This window comes from Ailuropoda melanoleuca, chromosome 16, assembly GCF_002007445.2.
Source record: "Ailuropoda melanoleuca isolate Jingjing chromosome 16, ASM200744v2, whole genome shotgun sequence".
NCBI lineage: Eukaryota > Metazoa > Chordata > Mammalia > Carnivora > Ursidae > Ailuropoda > Ailuropoda melanoleuca.
In genome coordinates this window covers 5,640,903-5,653,234 of record NC_048233.1, presented here as the reverse complement: position 1 = coordinate 5,653,234, position 12,332 = coordinate 5,640,903, and the positions used below count along the sequence as shown (strand labels likewise).

At 45.7% G+C, this 12,332-nt stretch overlaps 1 long non-coding RNA gene across 1 annotated transcript; it reads left to right on the top strand.

Annotated features, from left to right (window-relative positions):
• The first annotated feature begins 1,475 nt into the window (after positions 1 to 1,475).
• LOC109489813 lies at positions 1,476 to 11,975 on the top strand. Its single transcript, XR_002142946.1, has 4 exons — positions 1,476 to 2,183; positions 10,752 to 10,823; positions 11,179 to 11,336; positions 11,805 to 11,975. It is a non-coding gene; the product is annotated as an uncharacterized LOC109489813 (long non-coding RNA).
• The last annotated feature ends 357 nt before the right edge of the window (positions 11,976 to 12,332 follow it).

Below are 12,332 nucleotides of genomic sequence, written 5' to 3'. Positions count from 1 at the left end.
TACCACCTCTCTCTCTAAATCTAAGTTGCCCCAACCCTAAGAGGAATGATCAAACTAGCAGGTTGATACTCAGGCTCTGTGCAGGGCCACCCCCTTTGGAGCCTGGAGAAAAGGCAAAAGGAAGCTCCCTGTTCTCCCAACTACAAGTGTGAAGGTGCTAAATAATTCTGAAAACAAACCAGTTACAGAATTTAGAGCACAGGGAAAGAGGGAACTGTTATGTATTTTGGCCAAGAAGTCTTCTTTCTTTTATTGAACAAGGATTAAGTTCTTTTTTTTTTTTAAATATTTTTTATTATTTATTCGACAGAGATAGAGACAGCCAGCGAGAGAGGGAACACAAGCAGGGGGAGAGGGAGAGGAAGAAGCAGGCTCATAGCAGAGGAGCCTGACATGGGGCTCGATCCCATATTGCCGGCATCACGCCCTGAGCCGAAGGCAGACGCTTAACCGCTGTGCCGCCCAGGTGTCCCAAGGATTAAGTTCTAAGCATATCTTATCCACATTAGAAAACTTTCACAATATTTCTCTGAAATAAGTATAATGATTCCCATTTTACAGTTGAGGAATACCAGCCTCAAGAGTGAAAAATGGGGGCACCTGGGTGGCTCAGTCAGTTAAATGGCTGCTTTCAGCTCAGGTCATGGGGATCGAGCCCTGTGGTTGGCTCCCTGATCAGCGGGGAGCCTGCTTCTCCCTCTCCCTCTGCCCCTTCCCCTGCTCATTCTCTCTCTCTCTCTCTCTCAAATAAATAAATAAAATCTAAAAAATAAAATTAAAAAAAAAAGAGAATGAGAAATGTGCCCACAGTCTCAATGCCAGTGAGTGGAAAAGGCAGGATTCGAAACTAGGTCAGTCTGGTGCTGAAGTCTGTGGGCTCCCCATAAAGCCCCATGCAGGGCCTGGCTCTAGGATTTCTTCAAAATCTGAGCGGAACACAAGCTTTCATAGGAGATTAGTTGTAGAGATGTCACTTGGTCAAGAGTGTAAGTGAGTTAACACTTTGGACTTCAGACAAGCTCTGTAATAAGGTAGGCATACCACCATGTGGCCTTGGCCCAAACACGTGACTTCTCAGGATCTCAATTTTTTTGTTTATAAAATGAGAAAGTGAATCTGGATAATAGATGAGACGCCCCTCATGCTTCTGTGGCTGGGAGGTTTTCCATCTCTTCCATAGAGAGACTAACCCAGATTGATCTGTCCCAACCGAGAGTTTCTGGAAAAGAGGCTCAGGTTGGTTCAGACTCAACCCTCCTCCAATCCACCAAAGTCAGGGGTCCAGGAGTCCTGACTTAGCTGTTGGAGGCTCAGCCTTGTGGGTGACAGGGCAGTTCAAGGGGCCACTTCACAGTGGGCCTTCACAGGACTCTTGGATCTTCTTAATAGCTGTTCTATCTGACGACATCCAACCGAAACAGTAAAGATTCACCAAACCAGTCACTCTCCACCACGGGAAACCTTCACCACTGCTTCCCTTGCTTTCAGAAAGGAGAGCTTGTCCATCCCACCCCCTCCTCCCTCCTTCCAAATCCTCTGATGGGGCAGAAAAGCCACATAGGGTTGTTGTATAGGAGGAGGGGGCCAGCCCTGCTCCCAGAGAATGTGCCTTTTCTGAAAGTCAGTCCTGGGGGATCAAATGTCATTGAGGATATTGACTGACCTTCCACACCAACCCCCCAAATCAGCTAACAACCCGCAGTGGGCAGGCCCTAACCAAGGGAAAGGCAAGACTGCTGCAGGAATCTGCTGCAGGAGGCCTCCTCTCAGTCACAAGGCTGCTGAATAGGTAGGTGAAGGGAATCCTGGCCAGGGCATTTACACGCACTGCTGCAAAGCCCCGCCTCCTCCCCGCCCCCGCGCCCAGCATCCCGGGGAAGGAGGCTGCAGGAGCCTGACACGGAGAGCCTGCAGTCGCCGGGAGCCGCTCCAGGACAGAGCCCATGCGAGGGAAAAGGTTTGAACAAGGAGAGGAAGAGTCAAGGGCAGCCAGAGTCCTTGGTTTGAGTCGGGAGAGTTTGAGCCAATAGTTGGTTGCTGGGTGGAGGACGGTGGAGGGGTGTGCAGTTAGCTGGTTATGTTCCTCTCTCCTTGATGAGCTCCAATCAGCCAGAAGTCCGGAGTGAGGACTCACCACTGCAAGGGCCTCCAGCCCTCAAAGCAGCCTCACGGGAAGGGCTCAGGTGGGCTTTAAGGCTGTTGGGGTGGGGTGGGGAGGAGGAATGGAAGGCTGGGGAGGGGCAGGGGAGAGAAGCTTTGGGGGTGAACATGAGAATTCAGGACGTGAGGTGCCAGCTGGGGAGAAGGAAATGTATCCCCCCAGGCAGCTGCTGGTGGATGTGGCTTCCCTGCTCCTGCCATGCACTGTGCTCACTGCAGAGGACCAGCAGTGAAGGGCTAGATTGGAGGCTGAGGTCAGGCTGTTGTGGGTGACATGCACTGTGCAGGTCCCTCGGGCTTCTGTCCCTCAGAGCTGTTATATAACCGTACAGTAGGACACGGCTTGGGAGGGGAGGAAAGTGTAACTGCACATTTCACAAGGATGCTCTCTGAGAAGGAAGAGCGCCTGCAGGAGGAGGGATGTGGGTGAGAATGAATAGAAAGAGCCTTCCCCGCATCCACACCAGGAGAGGCAGCTGATGGAAGCTGAGATGACTTGATCCTAGGAGGTCTTAAGGGGAGGGGAGGCTGCCCCCTCCCAGACGGCCTGGCAGGACTGGCCTGGGCTGGGAGAAACAGCTGCTGCTGACTGAGGGAGAAGCTGTGCAACCTTGGGCCACTCAGTCAACATCTCTGGGCCAGGGTCAATCATAAAAATGCCTGCTCTACTGGCTTTAGTGGATTGTTGTGATGTTCAGTCGTGGGTTTATAAAATGTGAAGCACACTTAAATGTAAAAGTGTAAAATTATCCTCGCCAGAATTTTTTAGACTAGTAGTTCCCAACTCCAGCTGCACACAAAAGTCCCTTGAGAAGCCTTTTTTTAAAAAATGCTGCACGTGGACCCCATCCTAGACCAATTATTCAAATTGGGGAGGGAGAGGGGACAAGACAGCAAAGGGGGCAGAAAGTGGTATTTTTTTTTAAAGTTTCTCTGTGGTTCTGATGCCCTATGAAGGTTGAGACCCACTGCCTAAGATTTCACAAATGTCCTGAAGGTAACTTCCTGGAGCATATGTCTTATAAAGACAGATTCCTGGCTTCTCCCAGATCTGCTAAGTCAGAATCCCAAGGAGGCCCAACAATCTCTCTATTGAGCAAGCAGTAAAAGCAGCGTGGACAGGTCATTCCGGTGATGAGTCTGTCGATGAGCTCTTTCCCTACAGGATGAATGATCATAGGCAGCAACCCTCTCAGCAGTGTGGGCTCAGCAGCTTGGGGAGGGGAGGTGCCCTTCAGATAAAAGGTGCGGCCATGTGCTTCTGGGATGGGGTTGTGCTAGACAGCCACATCCAATCTCATCCCTGCTGTGCGGAGGTGACAGTCCAATTATAAAATGACAAATTTCCCAGCCAAAGAGCCTGAGAACCTTAAGTTAAAAAGGAAACCATGATGTTATCTCTAACTAATAGCAGAGATTGCCCGTGTTTTGTTGTTTTGTCAATAGATTGCTCATTTCACACTCTTCTCTGCTGGCTCAGTTCCATTTCAAAGATTCTATAAGCACACACACATATGTACCCACTCACACTCACTCACACACAGAGACCCCCATCTCATCAGGCACACAAATGGGCAGATGAAGAGGATTCAAGGAACCAGTGAACTCCTACCAGGCAGCCACGTTACCTGGGCACATGGCTGGTGTAGAATAGAATAGTGCAGCTAATGTTAGGAGGAAAGGAGGCCTAGGGATTGCTGGGTTTAGTCCCTTCCTCGAGGGCCATATGAACACAGCAGTTAGGAGCAAGGACTGTGAGCCAGACCCCCTGGGTTGAATCTTACCCCCTCCCGACCAGCTGTGCCACTCTAGGCAAGCTACTTCTGTGACAGGGAGATACCCACAGGGCTGCGGGGAGATTAAATGAGTTAGGACATGTAAAGCTCCTAGAAACAGGGCAGCCACATGGTATGCTGAGGAAGTGTTTGCTGCATTATTGTGGTTTCTGCTGGGCTTTATTATAAGTAGGAAAGTTGGAGTCTAGAACATAAGTTGCTTCATTTGTTCATCCTTCTTGACTCTTGCAGGAATAAACCCTAAGGAAATAATCACAAATGTGGACAGATATCCACATTTAATAGTCACCATAGCATCATTCAGAAGAACAGAAACCTGAATGTCCAACAGTACAGGGTAGGTTAGCAAATAATGGTTATATAATAATTGCATGAGAATAGTAGAGATAGATGAAGTTTTTTTAAATGAAATACAATATAATCTCTATAAAGATATAAATACAGAGACAGAGCTCTTCTAGAAGAAAAACCCAAAACAGGCCAACACTGAATGTCTCTGACTGTGGGATTATGGGGTCTTTTATTTTCTTCCTTACATTTTTCTGAGTTGTACGATTTTCCATAGTGAGCAGAAAAGTCAGAAAATAAAATGTTTCAAGCACTTTGTTCAAGGTCAAACCATGCATTAGGAGCCCACATAAGATTTCTATCCCTGTCCAGGGTTCTGCTGCTTCATCAGGCACACCAGCAATAGGGAGGGAAGCTAAATGGGATAAGGATGATGAACAGACACCAAAAAGCAAGACCAGTACAGCCATGTAGGAATGGGATCCTGCACAGGGGGGACCCTGGTCTGGACGTGCAGCTCCAGCTCTTGAAGCTGAGCTGGAAGGGCAGAGCTGGACACTTTCTATCCAACCAAGACCTTTCTATACAGAGTCACTGCATAGCACAGTGGGGCAGCATACAATCCAGCACTTGCCCTTGGGGTCACTACCACTTTCCCAGAAATGGAAAAAGTCAGCTTCTACTTGGTCTGAGGATACCAAAGAATTGTACCACCTTTCTTTCCTCTGTCTTTTCTATAGGCTCCCTCTGCAAATGGGGAGCCAGAGACCCAGAGAATACTAGTTAGCACCCCCGCTGGTCTGCAGTCCCCTGCTTCTCCTTAATATAGAAGTGCCTTTCCATGCCCAACATTTTTCCAATCATAATGCCAAGGTACTTCACACAGCCAAAACCGAGAAATGTTTATTTTGCAACTGTGAAATAAAAAAGATCTGGAAGCACTTAATAACTAAGAGCTCATCTGAGAAAAATAGGAGGGAAGGAAGGAAGGAAGGGGAGAAGGAGGGAAAGCAAGAAAAAAGCAGAGGGAAGCAATTTATCCCCCTTGGTATTACATAAAAATTATTATTTCTCTTTCAAAATTTTTCTTTAACCTGCTCCATATATTTGTAAGTGGTAAGTTCTGATCTTTTTCTGTAAAATAAGAGACTGGAGTGGGTGAGCCCTGAAATTCAATGATTCTATATAAAGTTGAAATTTAGTAACTCTGGTTCTTTTTAAAAGATCATTCTGGTGGCAAAAGCCAAGCAATAAAGTTTGCCAAGTTATCAAGGGAACCAGCTGTACATTCAATGAATAAGCTAAACATCCACAGAGTTTTCAAGCAAAAACTCAGAAATTGTCTAATCCAACCACCTCATGTTACAGATGGAAACACTGGGGAGAATAATACCAAGAGTGGTATCTGCTGAGTGCCGGGCCGGTGACTCGCTCAGGGTCACACAGCAGGTCACTGACAGACCCAGAACTAGGTATGATGCCCACCTTCTCCACAGTCCACTTAATCAAACTTTCAGTGGATTTAAAGATTTAAAGATGAAAGAAAGAACTGGCTATCAAGAACTCCTCACAGCCCAAGATGTCCAGAAAAGGAGCAACAGGTACAAAGGCAACAGCAGGTCAAGAGCCACTACATCCTCTCTAAACACAGAAAGGAAACCATGGGAGAAAGAATCTAGTCCTGGGCCAGCTGGGGTGGAGGAGTAGACAATGAGCGTCAAGCTTTTCCTGGGGTGAGCAGAGTCAAATGTAAGAGCCCTTGGTAGCACAAAGAACACCTAGCAGAAAGAGCTGCCCAGTGGACTTAAGTCCCACCACCGGAGGAACTGGGTTCAACTGGGAGGTACCAGCACCTGAAGCACCATGGGAGAATTCCTTGAAAACAATATTTGGGAGCACAGAAAAGGAGACTGAAGAGCCCGGTTACTTATAGCTTACTGCTAGTATTTCTTTGGGTCTTGTTCAGATTGTGAATACGATTTTTTAAATATGGTATTTAGTAAAGGCATGCTTGAATATTTTCATTAAAAGGTCTAGTTGGGTTAGTGTCTGACTCTTGATCTCAGCTCAGGTCTCGATCTCAGGATCGTGAGTTCAAGCCCCACGTTGAGCTCCAAAAAGGTCTAGTTTAGTTAGAAAAGTAAATAGAGACGCACACTGTAATCTTTGACTTTGTTAATGAGATGCATAGAATTTGGTCTGTTACACCACAGGGCAACGCCATCAGGAGGAGATCAGTCTGGAGAAGTGCATCTCAAGTGTGGACATTTGCAGCAAATAGAATAGAAACTCTAAATCCAACCAATAAGACCAAATTTTACAGTTATTCTTCTCAAAGACTTCTATTTCAGAAGGCTTGGATGGTCAGTGAGGGAGATGCTATCTTCTTTCACGTTATTCAGAGTTTTATCAAAACTTTGATTATGTACGGCTCTGCACAACTCAACAGGAGTATGAAGAATTTTCAGAAGGTTGATAAGAGGCCATGAAATGGTCCATTGGTGAAAACCTTTGGGGCTGAGATTCCATGGACTCAAATTTGCGATAAGGAGTTTCAGATGTCTTTGAGTTTCTCAAAATTTGTTCCTTTGGTTATAGTTTTTGTGGGATGTAACTAGAAGTTACTCCCCAAAAGGGGGTGGAGATACTATGCTAAAAATAATTTGAACAACACAGGTTTAAGAAGTGAAATAGGTTTATTTGCTGCAGGACTTCTCAGGGCCCTAATCTTATGTTCCCATGCATCGTGTATCTCCAAGAAGCAGAAATGTAGTGGCTGGGAACATTTCCATGGGAATGCTGTGTAGGACTAGGACCCTGTGGATCACATTTGAGGAAATCTGGCCTAAGGAGTTATTCTAGGTAATATGGTCAGTTGAATATCCATCTCAGTTGGTACAAAATAGCCGGAAGGAAATTTAAAGAACAGCAGCAGTTGTGTAACAGATAGGAGGAAAACATCCCTACTACAAGGGTTGTGAAGCTCCAACACGAATATCAGGGAGTCTGGGTTTTGGAATCTCTCTCCCTCTCATCCCCTGGTTATGGGGATGTTTCAGAACAGGCCTGGGATAATGAGGGACTTTTCCTGATGCAGAGCAGAGTAATGGATTCTTTGTCTTTTGGAAGCCACTGCCCGCTCAATTTTTGTATGTCATTTTGTTTTATTCTTTACTTACTTATACAACATTGAGTTCAGCTAACTTCCTTGCAAATGAAGTACATTCCAGAAATGTTGTATGTAAAGAAATACACTCTCTGTAAATCGAGTCCTATTTTCCACTGGCTTGTGATACAATTCCAAAGAATGTCGACCCCAAATGCATCATGAAAGGCACGTTTCTGAGTCTGTTCGGCACTTGAGACCTTCCTGGTTCCTTGTGCAGACTCCTTACAGCTCCATCTCCCACTCTAGCCAAGCCCAAAAGTCCGGCAAGTAAACGCTGGCTGTCCACACTCAATTATTCGACGTCCCAGTTAATTCCTAAGAATGTTGGAAATTCTCAGTGCTTCCCAGAATTTTGCATGGATAAGTCCCTTCATTGCTTACGTTCTTTCTAAATGGATTATCAGAACCACTGGGTATTCCCTTCTGCTGCCTGTTTAGCAGGGAGGCGGTTTTCACTCTAAGAGGGTATTAAGCCCCTTTCTATGAGTCACCTGTGTTACAACCAAGTATTGGATAATTACATAACTGAACCATGGTCAGTGTTAGGGCAGGAAACCCAAATCTACAAAGGGAGAGAAACTATGGCACATATATTTCCTAAAGGTCTTGATTTACATGAGCTTTAAGTGGTTCTAATTGTTTCTAAAGATGGGCAATTTTTAGAGGCCCTGCCTGTGCCTCAGGGTCTTGCTGGAGTGGGCCAAAAAGAAAGAGACCATGGAAAAAATAACCCATTGTTATCGAATGCTTACTCCGTGCCAGGACCTGCAATGAGCCTAACGAGCATTATCTCCTTTAGCCCCACCGGCACATGAGGGGTGTTCTATCAATGGCCTGATTTCACAGAGGAGAGAACCACAGCTCAGAGAGGTTCCCAGTGTTCCCAAGGCCACACAGTTACACAGACAGGGTGGCAGCACTGGGCGCTGACTCCTGGGTTGGCTGACTTCACCCCTTACCACAGAGTTAATAAAGAGACACGAGGGACTTAGGACCATGACCTCATTGCTCCTGTTCTGCCTCACCTGACATGGCTATAGGTGTGGGAGGTACCATGCTGTACACGTGGAAGTTCATCATCGAGACCGTCAGAATGCATCAAGAAAAAGAGAAAATGGTAATAGAGTTTGTTTTGAATATACACTTTGAAAAATATCTCCTAGTCACTCCAGTGAATAAAAAGGCTCTTTATCAAATCTGATCCGTAATCCCACAATCTGGTCCATAACTCCTTTTCCTTCCACTGGACAAAGGAATTACAACTGTATGAAGTATGCCATAAACTAATTTAAGTTCATTTTTCTACAGACCATATACTTTCTTTTAAGTTTAGCTACATCTTGTGATTTCATTTAAATGTGAAAAGATCCCAGCCTATTAAAGTCACCTGTGATAGGAAATTGATTCTGTTACTTGTACACACACACACACACACACACACACACACACACACACATCAGAAACAACATTTCAGAACTACATCTATGGGGAAAAGTGAGGCAGACAGTCATTAAGATGGAAGACCCATGATGGATTTCCTTTAACCCAATCTGATTTAATTTTTCCTGTGCTTCTAAAATGGGCAACTATGGGAGTCATGGGCACGAGCAGGGGAAGGGTCATAAAATCCTTTTAAATTTGGGTTTTCAGAAGTGAAATCTGTCCCCAGTAAGAGATGACCAACACGAAATCTGCTCCTCTCTTGGGAACCTAAGGATTTGGAGCTGCCTCTAGCCCAAATTGCTGTTGAACTCTGTCCCCAAAATATTCTGATGAGATAACAGGTAAAGCAAGGAAAAGAGGAGAACCTTTCTTATCTCTGTCCCAACACAGTAACATTGGACACGGTTCCAACTCTACAGTCAGCACACTTTTGGCTAATAAGCCCATAAACAGCAGAGTCCAACTGAGAGTTGAAACCGACAGGGGAGAATCTAGGAAGAGAAGGAAGAAAGGGTGTGGGCTTCACAGTGTCGCACAGATGCAGAGCCCCTGGCCGGTGGCCAGCCATTCCCCAGGAGAGCTACAGGATCCCACTGGAGAGCCCCGACTCATAACGCTGAGTCCCAGCCAGCAGAAACAGAGTGATGTCTCATTATCTGACATCACAGAAGTAGGCGGCTGGCCTCAAGTCAGAAATACCCAAACACCGAGGCTTGCCTTTTTTGCATTTTAATAATTTTAGATGGAAATCCTTAATTGCATCACACATTTCCTTGCCCACTTAATTGGAGAGAGAACATAACTTAGCATGTTCTTGATTCCTACAAGGTCCCTTCTCTCCAAGCAGCGCCCGGTTCTGTCTCTCGTCTGGAGTTGTGACTGCCTCCTGCATGGGCTGCCAGCCCTCACTTCTGCTTTTATTCTGTTCCTAACAACCACACCTACCCCCATCGCATCCAACTGTCCACTGAGGTTCAATGAGATCATTCAAGGAAGGCTTTGAGAGGGGCCACATGCAGCAGTGTCCACAGGGTCACCAGATGAAGTGGGCTGGGCATAGTGCCTTTGGTAGAAATGCACACATAGGACAATGTTTCCCACCTAGAAAGAAAGCAATGCTGTGGACACAACAAAAATGACAGACAGCCCCAGCCTCAGTGGACACTGGGCAAAAGAGAACCCACTATGCCTTCAGAAGGGGGGAGCTCACTCAGCTCCTGCCGACTGATGGCAGAAAGCTGAAATGTAGGATCAACAAGACCAGACCTTTCATTTTTCAAAAGAGAATAAAAGTCAAGCTCTGCATGTGAAATCTCCCCATATTTCTTGTATCTGTTTGCAGTTTTATTGAGATAAAATTTTCATATCCAGTATTTCTGAATCGCATTTGACCCACAAGTCACTGATTTGGGACCTATTATCAGGAATAACCTGTACAGTTTTGGGTTAGGTGCTCTGGGATTGCTATTTGGAATTCTGCAGGCATATTAAACCATCTGCCAGAGGACTGCAGGTGCAGGAAAAAAAATTAAGCAAAAACAACCAACCAAACAACAACAACAACAACAAAAACACCTCCAGAGGAGCAGAGGGTAACTTCCAGGCCTGGAGTGTGGCTGGGTATGGGTGGGTGACAGCCGGTGCTGCTCCTGGGTAAATGTGACCCCCCTCCCCTGAAGCACTGAAAGTAGTCCTACCGGAGACACAAACTCTTTTCACCATCATTCCAGACCTCTCTCTCTTCCCAGCAATGCCAAATTGCCTTAAAGCAGCTGGGGAGTGCCTGATTCATGGTTCAGTCACCATGGCTTCTGGAATCTTTGTTCTTCCTGACACTAATCCTGTGATTTATAAAAGGAATCCGTAACCAACAGTGATTTGTCTTTCTCTCCCAGGACAACAAAGTACAGGGAAGAATCTAGAAGCTGATTTCTGTTTCCCAGGGTGTCAGAAATCGGCACTCCTGGGTAAGATGCTAACTTTCTGCATCCCTCCTTTCCTTTTTTTTATTATAATAATATTTTTTATTATATTATGTCAGAGGGGAGGGAGGTGGGGGAATGGGATAGCCTCCTTTCCTTTTTAAAATACACAAGTCTCAAGTAACCTGCTTTCCTGACTTCCAATTTGTGACAGTTTTCTGCAGCCCAGTCACTAAATTTAACAGAAAAACTATAGCCCTAAAAGGTTATAGAATGTCTTACTTGGTAAGATTAAAAGCTCGGGGCTTGGCTGCCCAGGCCAGAGCCTGTCTTTGCCCAGTGTGAAAATACCTTTGGTACTTACAAGAGTAACAATTTTACTCATTCCTTACAAATCCAGGAGCTGGTTATCTGATGAAGAATTTCTCTAGCTAGACCTGCTGCCTCTGCACCTTGGAAAGTCAGGGAAGAGAGAGATGAAATTACAAAGCACTTAATTCCACTTCCTATGAACAGCTGTGCTGATGAATTTGGCTGGATAGGAAATGAATAAAATTGGTAAGTTTAATTCTTCGGTTTCTGTTTTCCATAAAAAAAAAAAATTACCTGTGGTGAAGTTAGAAAATGTGAGTCCTAGACCCAGCTTTGCCCTGAATTACCTGTGATCATGGGCTAATCTTTCCACTTGTCTGCATCAGCCTTCTCCTTCATAAAGAGGAGTGTTTAGGGCCCCTCTTAGCCCCCTCCCCATTCTGTCCCTGTGACCCTCAGTACTGTCCTTCCCAATGCTCCGGTGCTCCTGGGAGGGGGTTTCTATCTTGGTCTAAAAAAAATATCACCTGTATATCCACTCTATTTTTACAAGGTACATTCAGATTACATTTCTATATATTAAATCACATTATAGGTGCCATTATTTAAACAGATTCTGCTGTGAATCCTTCAGGCAAAGAGCCTTCTGGATAAAATAGCTAGCAACCATGAGTCTATTTTTTATATCATATTTCATTTAAATGTTTGTTTCAGAGAAGAGAACCGAAGTCTGCAGGGATCCTGCCTTTCTTTGCAAGTACAGGTGGTTCCAACCCCACTCCGTGGTGGCTGTTCAATGTCACTGAGGCTCCCTCGGTCCTGCACTACAGAACGTTTATTTCCTGCCAACCTCTTTAACGTGCCACTTGTTTGAGCTTCCCAACAACTATGTGAGGCAAGTGGAATTAACTCCCTTATTTTGCAGATGACCAAACTGGAGAGGTTAAATGAGGTGCAGCTAATAACGGTGACCTCCAAAGGCAAGCAAACCAAGCAGTCAGAATGGGGAGGCAGTCCTGTTGCCCTGCCCTGGGCCAGGTCTTCTGTGCAAGGTGGAGTGGCTGTGGGAATGAGCACAGGATGAGTAGAACATTCAAGCCTAATTTGGGACCTCCAGTGAGCTGCAGTGGAAGCAACTGGGGACCCACAGGAGTAGGAGGGGCTAGCTTCTTCCAACTCCAGGGCCTCCTGTCTCCTCCCCCTGAAAGGAGGAAAGGGAAGCTGGGACACACCCTCTGTGTT